The sequence below is a fragment of the Tigriopus californicus genome, chromosome 9, assembly GCF_007210705.1.
Source record: "Tigriopus californicus strain San Diego chromosome 9, Tcal_SD_v2.1, whole genome shotgun sequence".
Lineage (NCBI taxonomy): Eukaryota > Metazoa > Arthropoda > Copepoda > Harpacticoida > Harpacticidae > Tigriopus > Tigriopus californicus.
The window spans coordinates 15,374,661-15,388,148 of record NC_081448.1 but is presented as its reverse complement, the minus strand read 5'-3'; positions in this window follow the sequence as shown (position 1 = coordinate 15,388,148).

Here is a 13,488-nt window from a genome sequence, read left to right as displayed (position 1 = left end):
GTCGAGTTGATGTTTAGTCGAGTTGATGTTTAGTCGAGTTGATGTTTAGTCGAGTTGATGTTTAGTCGAGTTGAACTTGGTGGAATTGAGTTCCGACTCCTATTTTGGTCGAGGTCGTACATTCACTCATCAGTTTATACAACTTCAGAGGAAATTAGATCAAAAGCTTCCTTTTTGGCTCGAAGTGCAGAAAAAAGCATTCAGGCCCTGCAGTAGTGTAAAAACCACATGCTTGAATGATATTGATCTAGGCTCTCTTTCTGCAGATCCAGCTCAATAGGAAGTTTTTAGTTAAACTTCTTTGAATTGGAAAAGACGGATCATTCCAATGACAAATAAGCATCGGAACTGACATTGATGAGGTTCCGTGTCGAAATTCGCAAAAAGCCGACGTTTGACGCGTTCACTTGATTCTAGGTATATTATGAAAGTTTATGCGCCAAAAAGTGCGAATAGTGGCAAAATGCGCTTGTACTTGGTAATTGAACTATCCGAAATATGCTGGCTCTAATCTAATACGAACCCTTATTGCGGGATTAGACAAACGGAATGGTCAAAATTGAAAAATAGCATACGAAAATGTGATATTATAGCATAGATGACTTCAATTGATTTGGTACAGTGCCCATGGAAAAGGTGGTGAGGAGAATTACCTTGGAACGGCCAAGGAAAACCTAAATACTTTTTTGGTTTGTCCAGAGAAGTTGCTTAAGTGCCAAGCGAATTAAGGACCTAATTCGAAAACTTGCATCAAAAGGGTCAAAGTAGAGGGTGACTAGCCCTCTAGGTCGAAGTATTCTACCCTGAAAACCCGGCTCGTTTCTACGTATACGCTTTCTTTCTACCAGAGGGTGCAGCGTTTAACCAGATTAGGTTCCTTGGGCGCAACTTATGGACGATATGTTGGGCTTTCTCAGTGAACACAATCCACGTGTCCTTTTCAAAAGCTTGTTCATCTATCATCTTCCAGAGGATGTGCGTTCTCATCTCATTTCACCTCTGGACGATACTCCATACCGAGATTTGGCTCTTTTAGCCCATCAACTTATTTCGACTAAGATGGGAGCAATTCAAGCGGTGTCCGGAAAAATCAAGATAGAACTCCCACTTCCTTGGGCACGGCGGACCTTGGTGTCAATTTCATCAGCGGTTTGGTCCCAAAGCAATCAATTGTGAGAAACCGTTTTCTTTCGTTTCACGGGGTCCGAGATCCAAGGTTGGGGTACACGCTATGTCGAGAAACGTCGAAGTCGATATTCAGTAATGGGCGTAGGTGGTCGACTTTTATTTGTTACGAATTCAATAAATAATCAAACTAACTTAATTGATTCGGGCGCCCAAATTAGTGTTCTGCCTTTTCCGTCGCATGTCAAAGCATCACTGCGGGGGAAACCATTTTTCTCTGCAGCCAATGGCTCGGCTATTCTCTGTTATGGGATGACTTCCCGGACACTGAAATTTGGCAAGCAGTCGTATGTTTGGAATTTCCATCTAAAAGATTTAAAACAAAAATTCTGGGAGTGGATTTTTTACGAGCCAACAGTCTTGTTATTGATCTGGCAAACTCTCGCCTTTTTGATCCTAACACGAAATATTCGATCTAAGGCCTTTAATTAAGGCCGATCTTTGCCTACATCAGGCCACCCAGTATCGAAGGCACGTCCATTGAATGAGCCATGGAGAATGGCAGTTCCTGAATGAGCATAGACTGTTGGCGGCTAAACAAGACTTCCAAACTATGATGGATTTGGGGATATGCAGACGTTCAAAAAGCAACTATGCTTCGGCTCTTCACGCCACACCAAAAGCTGATGGCAACTGCAGATTTTGCGGAGATTACTGCAATTTGAATGACGTTACCATACCGGACAGGTACCCATATTCAAGATTTTGCGAATGGATTGTTTGGGACTACTATATTTTCGAAGATCGATTTGCTTCGGGGATACAAACAGATCCCAATGGCTCCAGAAGATATCCAAAAGACGACTGTAATAACACCATGCGGGTTATTCGAGTGGCTGAGAATGCCGTTTGGACTTCGCAATGCGGCCCAGACATTTCATAGAATGATGGATTCGCTTCTGGGGGATATCTCGTTTGTGTATACGTATACTTGGACGATATTCTGGTGGCTAGCCAAGCCGAGAGCGACCATCGCGAGCATCTTAGAATTCTGTTCCATAAACTGGCCGATAACGGATTGGTAATCAAGACGAAGAAGTGTGAGTTTGGAAAGGAGAACCTGGCCTTTTTGGGGCATGACGTATCTGCTGCGGGAATTCAACCCTTGCCTCACAGGGTTCAGGCACAGATCTGGGTTCAGGCCATCCAGGATTTTTCCCTACCAACTACTGTGGCCAATTTGCGGGGACTTACTAAGAGGCAATACGCAAATGCTCACCTCGTGTCCTCACTTTGAGTTCCAATTCTGTTAGGCCAAGAGCAAGCTAGGTCATACCACTCTGCTCAACTTTCCTTGTTCGTCTGCCCCATACGCTCTGACTGCCGACGCATCAGGAGCAGGCTGGCCAGGATATTTTCAGTCAACGATGCTAGTTCTTTTTTTTTTTTGGTTTGGTTTTTCATGGGCTTTTCTAACCGGTACAGGGAATGTAATCCCCAGTACTATTAAAATGAAAGGTTATAATTCGTCTATTTATTACCTTTCAATTTTTATATGATATTTGGTCTACCAACGAATTTGAGTTGGCAGACCGAGCTAGTCCTTGAATGTAGGGTTGATCTGGTATGCTATCTAAAAATTTGTCCAAGTCTGACTTGAAAGATGCTACCGGATCAACAAGGCCTACGTATTCCCTACGAATATCAGAGGGAAGCAAATTGAACAATGAATGAGCCCGAGAAAGAAGAGAGTTGGACTTTATTGTTTTAACTAGCCTGGTTTCTCGCGGGCTTGAAGGTGCTCTCAAAACGCACATTAAGCCTCTACGGTCACCAGAATTGACCCTAAACCCTGGGTTGGACAAAGCTCATGGATACTTTTGAAGACGTACAGTATCTGGTACCTTTTGTACCCTCTCTGAACACTGTACAGTCCCAACTTTTTAGCCGCTCCCAATATGAGAGCCTCTCCAATCCTGTGATGTTCCTAGTGAAACATCTTTGGACTTGTTCGACCTTTTGAAAACCTGCTGAACTCATTGAAGCCCAAATGGGTGAGGCATATTCAAGATGTGGCAGGACGATCGACTTGTACAGAGTTAGCATCGTGATACTACTCTGGACTTAAACGTGCGATATATCCAACCACATGTTTGAAAAGCTTTACCAACTTTCAACTGGATATGCTCATCGAACTTTCCATTATTTTGGAGGACTACACCTAGATCTTTCATAGATGAGACCTGCTCAATATCTTTACCTCCATTATCTACGAGTGGAGTAGCAGAGAACTAAAAAGGGATGTTAGAGGAATTCTTGATGAAATGTTAACAATCAATTACATCACACTCAAACAACACAGACTGTTGTATCAAAAAACTCAGGAATAATGCCTTTGGTGGCTGCTTCACAGTCTGGGAGCCGGCACAAGCAGGCTTACACAGCTCACAGTGTCGGCTGAGCTGGCACAAGCCAGCTTGTGCGGCTTGCACATTCACCTGAGCTAGGTTTTATTATAAATATGTTAAAGGTGAATTAATAAATACAAAATGGATATTAAAATGGGAGAAATGACTACTATGCCTGAATACAACTATGTTTTATTAACTGTTGACAAACTAGTATATAGATATGATTTTCATTCAAACCATCCTCTAATTTTGGGTAAAAATCCTGAAATTGGATTAAAAAGCATATATCTATGGTACACATAACCCAATGTATCTGAAAAATATGGCAATAACAAAGTAACTTCAACCTATAACAATCTCACTGTATCAATCACAATTCCAAAGGGAATGTATGAAATAAGTGCTCTTTCAAGATATTTAAATAAACAACTTTCTGATGAGCACAACAATTTTTATGAAATTTTTGGCGAACATCGCGAAGCGGGCGCAAGCGCTGAAAAAAGAACATTATTGCACTTGGGTGTAAATGAATCAACTTTTAAATGTTATGTAAAATTGATAGAGGGAGCACAAATGGACTTTTCTGAAGGAAGTTTACATAAACTTTTAGGTTTAGAGCCTAAAGTATATGATCAACCTTATGAAGAAGGTAACGCTAGAAAATTCAGATCACTATTCTTTTACAACGAAGAATGAAGATTTGTGGTTATTGCCGAGTGAGTCTTATTTAAACTTGACTATCAGACTGAGAAACGAGGATCCTGCTGAAGCATCTGAAGATGTATCCCTATCTGATAATGGTTTTAACATATTGGAAGAAGTTCGATATTACAGTGATGATACAGAAATAGAAAGAATAGATCATTTGGGAATTGCTACTTTAGTCAATAACATTTTAAAATACACAAGTGAAGAAAAACTAAATGCTGTGAAACATACTCAACTCTGCTTTTTGAACAAAGATAATGGTAGAAGAACTTTTGTGCGAAATTGCTCAGGTACTTTAAATTTGTTGTTGCCCCAGAATCGTATTTTTCCTTTTTGTGATCAAGTAGATCACATTTTCAGAGGAGTTAAACATAGAATTACATTTACTTTAAACAAACCAGAAAGGTTAGTTCAAAAGGCTAATGCTGTGGCAAATGGCCAAGTTGCCATAACAAAATGTGTTTGGATGATGCCTTATGCTGAACCATCATTGAGCACCATGGCTAAACTAGAGACTCAGTTAGCTAAAGACTCATCACATAATCTATCATGGTCAGCACTCAATGTAGGTTTATAGAAATCAACCTCCAAAAAATTTAGAGGTTCGATTGTCACTATCAAGCACTATTCATAAGCCAGAAAGAGTCTTTGTTGCTTTGCAGAACCTTAATAGAAATACATCTCAAAATCACTCATCAATGATATTTGATAATATGAATGTAGAAAGTGTGAATGTTGAGATTAATAGTGTTCAGTTTCCCGATAAAGAAATAAAGAATAATTTTACAAGCACAGATATTACAGAGATTTATGACAGATTTTTACAATGCAGCGGTCTTGACCGCCCGCGAAGCGGTGGATACATGACTAAAATAGATTTTGAGACTTTTAGAACTTCATTTCCAATATTTCATATTGATGTTTCACACCATAAACCAGAGTTGTATGAAAATACCCAATTTCCCAATATTGTAATTAACCTAAGATTTAGAGAAATTCCTGTACATGACTATCTATTTTGGGTTTTGATATACAATCACAGAGAAGCCACATTAAATCTAGAAAGTAAAAAGATGAGAGTAATAAGATAAAAATCCCTTTAAGATAAACACATCCAAAAACAAATACAAAACTCACGGAAAACAACCTATTGTAGCGATTCATATTCACGGAACCTTGATTAAGGATCTGCTCTCTCAAATTTGGCTCGCTAATTGAACATGCTAATTGGCGGACGATCAGTTTAGCTAGAACGATTGGTGAAATACACGAGAATAGACCTGCCCTTTTGCTTACTAAGTGTATACGCCAAACTATATCAATTCACCTATCCATCTCACAGAGTCGCAACTAAGAAAATTGAAACTTAATAAACCATGTATAGTAAGAATTGATCCTTCAAAGAAAGCCAATCATCATTTACTTTTAACACAAACGCAAGTAAACCAGTTAAACAAAGCAAAGTCTGCTGGAATATCAAAAGATTTAAAACTATCAAAAACACAACTAGAGAAAAATGGAGGATTTATCCATAGATTTCCAGACGCTGGATGTCGGACGACCGACCACTCGGTTGGCTAAACAGTACAATAAACCGGTTTGTAATCAATTTCCAGGAGACCATCCATTGTACTGTTTTACCAGCCGAGTGGTCGGTCGTCCGACATCCAGTGTCTAGAAATCTATGATTTATCATAACAATACTTACTTTATTGGCAGGCATTGGTGTTGCAGCAAGTATGGCTGGTGCAGATGGTGGAATTGCAAAAGCTGTGAATGATAAAAAAAAACATAATAATAAAATGGAATCTGGAGCCAAACGCCATATTAAAAAAGTAGAAAATTTACTTCAAGCAAGCACAGGAAAGGGCGTTTATTTACCTAAAAAGTCTGCTAAAGGTGTTTTTTTACCCAGGAGAAATTGAGGCATAGTTTATCTACACCTTGTCCACGATATAGTGTAAGTTGAAAAACTTGATTTTCTTGGCTTGTATTTGACAAATTGCTGCGAAATTATAACACGATGCTATTGATGACATACCGCAACTTTCTTGTTTCACATTTTTTGATGTGACTCCCACGGTTTTACCGCACTTCGCGAAGCCGTTGAGGCACCTGGGCAACGGCCGCACGCACGGTGTTCCGTCCACCAGCCAGGGGTGAAAGGTCCTGACTTATTGAATTCCCGTGGTGAACGGAAACATGGAACTCCTGACCCAAGCACTAGGTAAAAATACCTTGATAGCTCTCAAAGATGGAGAGCACCTAGTACAAGGGCTTAAATTTCTTAGACCTATCTTAAGGCCTCCGGTTATAACCCTAATCAGGGCATACGAGCAATAGTTCGAGCTTCCTTTATCAGGGCCTCAAACAATCATTAAACGACTAAGGATACAAATCGCTAGCTACCTCTACTCCCCATTGGTCCCAGATCAATCTCGGTTGTCTGGCATACCTGGGCCAATCTTCAAGGCTAACTATCCTGCAAAATGTGGTCACTATCCTAGTCTAAATGCGTCTATCAAAGTCGACCTCTACTCTAGAGTCTAACTACTGATTTCTGCTACAAGAGTGATGAACTTTAGATACAGTTGTTGCATACAAATCACTTGCTACCTCTACTCCCTACGATGCCAGCACGACCTCGGTCGACTGAGAAATCTAGGCTACTCTTCAAGGCAAACTGTACAGTTCAATCTACTTTATTCATCACAAACACACCGCCTATCAGCTGTCTTGCTCTGGTAAGAAAAGTGGGGGAATTGTTGGGCCAATGGAAAAGGGGACATACTCATATGAAATCAATGGGTTAATAATTACTGCTTGATGTCTGGTGAGATGGTCCAATGGAGATGCTCGGATGACGTCCACTCGACGGGATTGAAGGTCCACTAACAAAGTGACGAAGTGCTGTACTCAGACTCGGCACTTCCCAGGTCCTCTTGCTCTTGTGCACGGCTTCCTGGGTTTCCTACTCCCATATGATGACGATCTCTGTCCTTCAAAACAGTTCCCACTTCTTGGCACCACAACAATGACAAAGTCCCAGCACTTAGCAATGGCGGGTGCTTCCTCCTTGGAGAGGTTCAAAAACTGGCTTCTCTCCTTGAGCTCCAAATCAAGACTTGTGTCCTCAATGAAGGGTGATGCGTGACTGTGCTCTCCTCGAGCACGGAATTGTGACCCTGGTTCTAACACATTCCTCATTGGATCTGAGAGGGTTGTGATAGGCGGTTGTGGTAGACGGGGATTTCCTGTTTCTCCTCCCTTCAAACATGTAGCCGACATTCCTCAACCATGGCTATAGCTGGGCTGATCAGCCCCTCGGGTACTGGAGCTTTTCCTTGGTGATAGGAATGATGTAGAGATTGATTCACATTGAATCACAAAGCACTTTAAAACAACAGGTTCCAGTGAAATTGTACAACTATGATCAAGGGCTGGAGGAGCTACTTATGATGGATCACGACGTCTTAACAAGCATTAGGGTGACATTTGGTAGACAACTGAACGACAAACGGACTACACGATGGGCAATCCAACAACTTTGGGATTTTCCCAAGATAATAACATACATTATCTTAACATTTTGATAAAACCCGTTCCGGGAACAATCATTCATCATGTACATCATTTATCCATATCATATTAGGATGATTTACTCGATTGTGGACGGAACACACGGTGTCCTCCGGGAGACGGTCCCACTCCCTGATGAGGACGGCCTTTAGAGCACTGACTTTTTTGTGGGGGACTTTGTTGACTCTTGCCCCCATGATTCCCCACAAACTGAAGTCCAGGGGATTTAAATCCGGGCTGGATGGCGGCCATTCCGTTTTGCAGAGAAAATCGTGAAAATTGTTTTCACACCAACTTTGAGGTGGGCGCGGGAGCCTCGTCCTGCATGAACAAGTATGGGGCTCCCAGGGACTCTAGCCAGGGCAACACTTCTTCCTGCATCATGCTGATGTACTTCTTCGAGTTGATCTTCACCCCCTGGTCAACCATGACCAATGGGGACTTCTTCCCGGACGTGGTCGCGCCCGTCCAGACCATGCTTCTGCCGGCGACCCACGAACCGGAACTTGGGGTCCACATTGCTGTGGTCGGTGGCGTAGGTCCCACCCGTCCTCCTTTTTGAGCTTGGGCTCCACAGTGAAGAGCTTCTCGTCGCTCCACACCCCTTCCTTGGGACCATCCCTCAGCCTCTTGAGCAGGTCCTTTGATCGAAGGTTGCGCTTGTCCTTGGTCGCCTCAGAGAGCAAGTGGCGGAAAGACTTGGGCTTTCATTTCATGCCCAAATCTTTTCGGATGATCTTGTGCGCCGTGGACTTGCACATGGGCATCATGGCCACCATCTTCCTCAAGGACACGTTGGGGTTCCGCCTGACATGCTCCCTCATGTTCCTGACCATGGTGGGGGACCTCACGGTCTTGGCCCTGTTGCGTGGTCTGTCGCCGGAATTTCCAAGCTCATGATATCTCTTGAGCGTCCTGAACACATTCACGATGCTGATGCTGAGCTCTTTGGCGATCTTGACCATCATACAGCCCGAAGTGTGGAGGACAACGACGGTCTCGCGAGTCGAAATCGACAATCTTTCACAAAATTTGGGCATGGTCCCTTGTCTTTCGGACGCCACTGTGTTGCCAAAACAACTCTGATTGCTGCTGTTCAACGTACCTCATTAGAAAGATGCAAACGTCAGCTTTCGAACGCGGTATTTGAAAGCGCAGTAAATTTAAAATTGTAGGAGCTATGAGTCACAGAAGATAACTTACACTATATCGTGGACAAGGTGTAATCATGACATTTTAAGTATTTTACAAAATGAAAAAGATTTTAAAGGTTGTTTTATGCGTGATGAAAAGCTACCAAAAGAAGGTTGCTTTATCTTAAACCATGGATTTCTAGAAGACCTCTCTCTTTTTTTAAAAGTCCGTGCTTAAACCTTGATGAGTTCACTGATCCTGGAACACATTGGGTAGCTGTTTATAACAATGAATACTATGACTCTTTTGGATTACCACCTCCTATATGTTTGGAAAAACGAGCAGATTGATATAATGTAAGACAACATCAAAATGCAAAAAGTAGCCTTTGTGGATTGTATGCTTGCTTTTACATTCAATGTAGGAATCAAGACATTACCCCGTATGATATATGTTATAAGAAACTTTTGGAAACACAGAAAAACCAATTACTTAAATGCTAAGCTGTTATTTAAAAAATATGTCCAAACTTCTAAATAGATCTATATACTGCCTAAGGTGTAGAAAGAAAACTGTCCAAAATGTCCAACTACATGAGCAAAATCGTCCGAAAGGAGGTGAAGGAAAACAATACATTTTAAAAGGAATGTGTACAGTATGCAAGAGCAAACAATCACAATTTGTTTAAGGAAGTACAGTACAGACCAGTAAAAAGATAGGTCAAGGGGTAGTAAATGATTTGTTAAACTCAAATTTTTTACCAGAATAACATATACCAGGTCATAAATTCACTGGACCTGGTACAAAAGTTAAAGAAAGATTACTGAATGGAGATGTTCCAGTAAATGAATTAGATAAAGCAGCTCAATTCCATGATATGACTTATTCAATTTTCAAAGATACCAAAGATCGTCATGTTTTTCATAAGAAACTTCAAGATGAAGCACTTAATATTGCACTTGCGCGGAACTCAACTAGTGCTTTGAAAGATCGAGCTGTAGCAGGATTGGTGGGTGGTGTTATGCTTGCAAAAAGAAAACTTGGTTTAGGCACGCGCAACGAGCTGCGCAGCCTCGGCTGCGCCTCGGTTAGACAAAAGAGGTAAATGAAATTTTAAACTGTTCAATTTATTACAATTGTGTAATAAATTACAGGGCAGCCGAGATTGCGCAGCTTGCTGAGCGGTGCTAAACTTGAATGCATTCAACAGGATAAGATGAAGGACAGGGAATATTGCAGTGAGTTCCATAAAATCCAGTTCCATGGCAAAAACAATTTTGAATACCATCACTATTTTCAATTAAAAAACCTGCATTGTCACATCGCTCGCTGCGCTTATTCAACAAGCACAGAGCCGCCTGTGCAGCTGATGCCGGAAAATAGCACTACAAAAATAATATTTGTAAATGTAAAGTATTGTACTAAGTTCATTTTAAACTTGGTTATTTGAACTTTAAATGATATTTAAGCAGGCGCAAGCTAGCTTGCATGGCTCGCTGCGCTTGCCTGACATAGACAGGCAGCACTTTCAGTTTTAGGACTTATTTTGCTGCATAGCCTCAAGATATGCTAGTTCTTTTCCTTGTTCAATGAATTCAGCTTTTAGAGTTTCCAAGTTTCCTACAAGTTGTGATTTTGAACGAAGTTCTTCTTTTAATGTATAATAGTTTTCAAGTATCTTCAAAACTTCACTAAATTCCTCCTTTGTTATCTGTTGGTCATTGTTCCGTCCACCAGCCAGGGGTGAAAGGTCCTGACTTATTGAATTCCCGTGGTGAACGGAAACATGGAACTCCTGACCCAAGCACTAGGTAAAAATACCTTGATAGCTCTCAAAGATGGAGAGCACCTAGTACAGGGGCTTAAATTTCTTAGACCTATCTTAAGGCCTCCGGTTATAACCCTAATCAGGGCATACGAGCAATAGTTCGAGCTTCCTTTATCAGGGCCTCAAACAATCATTAAACGACTAAGGATACAAATCGCTAGCTACCTCTACTCCCCATTGGTCCCAGATCAATCTCGGTTGTCTGGCATACCTGGGCCAATCTTCAAGGCTCAAAAATGATCAAAAATACCCATGAATATGCCAGTACAACCACTTGCCACACTTACAAAGCCTAATGGAACAGCAACAGCTGCCCCAAATCCAGTTACTAAGCCCCCTGCAGTGCAAGCTGCAGATATCACTGATGATGAATCACATGCAAGTTGAGTAGTGAATAAGGTTTTATGAAGTATTTTTTTATATATAAACAGTGTCATAATGTTTAAGAGAGTTAGATGACATTTTTCAGAAACTATTATTATTAAAGTAAAATGGAATATATTGGACTTATAGTCATTGTCATTACAATAACATTGTTATGGTTTGTGAAGTATCAAAATCATTCTCTCACTACGCTCGCCCTGGATCAAAATCAAAAGATTGACAAACTAAATGAACGAGTTAATTTGTTAATTTACGCCCTTCGGGCGCCGCCGGGCTCGCCCGGTGCTATTGAAAGAAATATTCATTCAAGAACATTTCATCTGAAATGAGAAATAAAATTTCACTTGGAGAATTTTCCCCATGAAATGCCATGTATTACACACCAATGAAATTGTATTTTCATGCTGACTTCAAAAATCAGATCAAACAATTTGTAAGGGGTTATTTACTGACTAGGAGGTTGGGTGATGCGACTTTGGAACCCGGGTCAAGCGAGCTCGCTGCTAAAGTTCTGTCAGTCGGCGGGCAAAGAATTATGTTATAGTAATAAATTCAAAATAATAGTGGAATAAGGGTTTAAACCGAAACATTATATAAAATAAGATATTTTTATTTTTACAAAATTATTTTACTAAAAACTGCTTAAGCTAGATACAATGGTATTAATCTAACGACTTCGTTGGCCCGATCAAATGGACACAAAGCTGTGACCACTGGCTGTGACAACAACAAACCCAATTCGCATCGGGGAAACAGCGGAAAAAAGGATGACAAGAACGACAACGGACGGACGGTTAGAAAAAAGTTAAAATGGGCCAAGTGTGGACACAAACTCGAGTGGCTTTGGCCATCGCTATTCTGCCACGGGGCTATACCATACCGCTCCCTGCAGACAAGGGTGACGAAGCCATTGGAGCTGGTGATCTGCAAGTCGAAGATGAAGCACCACCTCCAGCATATGAGGATGTAATGGCCGGTGCCGCCGGTGCAGATGCTGATGCCATCGCGGACAACAACGCCACCGACGGTGATGGTGACGCCAATGCCAATGATAATGAGGACGATGGCGAGGATGATGAGGGCGATGGGAACGCAAACGTGAATAAAGACAGCAACAGCTCGAACACAGAGGTCCATGCTGTACCAATCCATTTAAATGTTCCAGAAACCAAGACTGACTGGCCCTTTTGCTGCTTTTTTGCGGCATTTGTACTATTTTATCAGTTAAATAAGAATGATCTCAGCCCTTTTACGAATGTTTATATCCTTTATTTCTGGTCTAATACTGAAGTGCATTAGACCCCCGATTCCAGTGAAACTTACATTGTATAGGTAACTTAGTGCTTACGCTGCAGATTTTTTTTTGTATTTGGGGTGCTAGGGTCGGAGGGGTAAACCTCGCCCGGCCAGCGAAGCTAGCCATCACATCATCCGTATAAAGTTCCGATAGGCATTGTCATAGTCCGTATCAGATTGGTTTTCCGCCTGTGGGTGTGGTTAGCGTCTAAAAGTTTTCTTGAGAAAATTTCATTTGTATATTTCAACATGTTTCTATGGTAACCGTATTAAGGTATGATTTATTTCTGGTCAAAATATAGGAGGTGATTAATTACTAAGTTTGGTTTTTAACCTTATTTAGGTTGATTATTTACAACCACGCTAAAGGGTAAAAAGTCTTTTTAACCATAATTATGTTAAAACAGTTTTTAAAGCATGTTCAGATTAAATTAAATTTAACCATACTATGGTAGAAAATCAAGGTGGGTACCTTAATGTGATTTAAATAAATAATCAATCACATTGGGGTTGAAAATCATGGTGATACCAGAACCCCCTTTTACTATCTACTTATGCGTTATCACAAACTTAGAGAAATATAGAATGTGAACAAGCTTCCCGCCAATTAGGCCTGCTCTTGGTCGTACCAACTCTGAGCCACTTTCTGAATTAAAGTAATAAAATAAGAAACGTAGATCTCTTCAATTACAGGCAACTTCTTATTATTTACCTGTAAAGTGGTTCGTTTCAGGCCGAAAATTCAATTTTTATTTGGTGTATACTTGCTGAGTTTCCTAGGCCATGGATTTCTAGAAGACCTGGATGGCGCACGGCAAAAAGAAAGTGACCCATAGAGGGGAAATAGAGAGGATCTCTCTGTTTGTTTGAAAGAGCACCCTTGACATCATTTTCAGTGCTTCTTTCTTCATGGAAAATACAAAAATATCAATAGTTACGAATTATTAAGACAATTGCCCTATTTTTAGTTCCTAATTTTCTATCATTAATTCTTCTTTAAAGCTAAGAATGCAAATTCCAGTA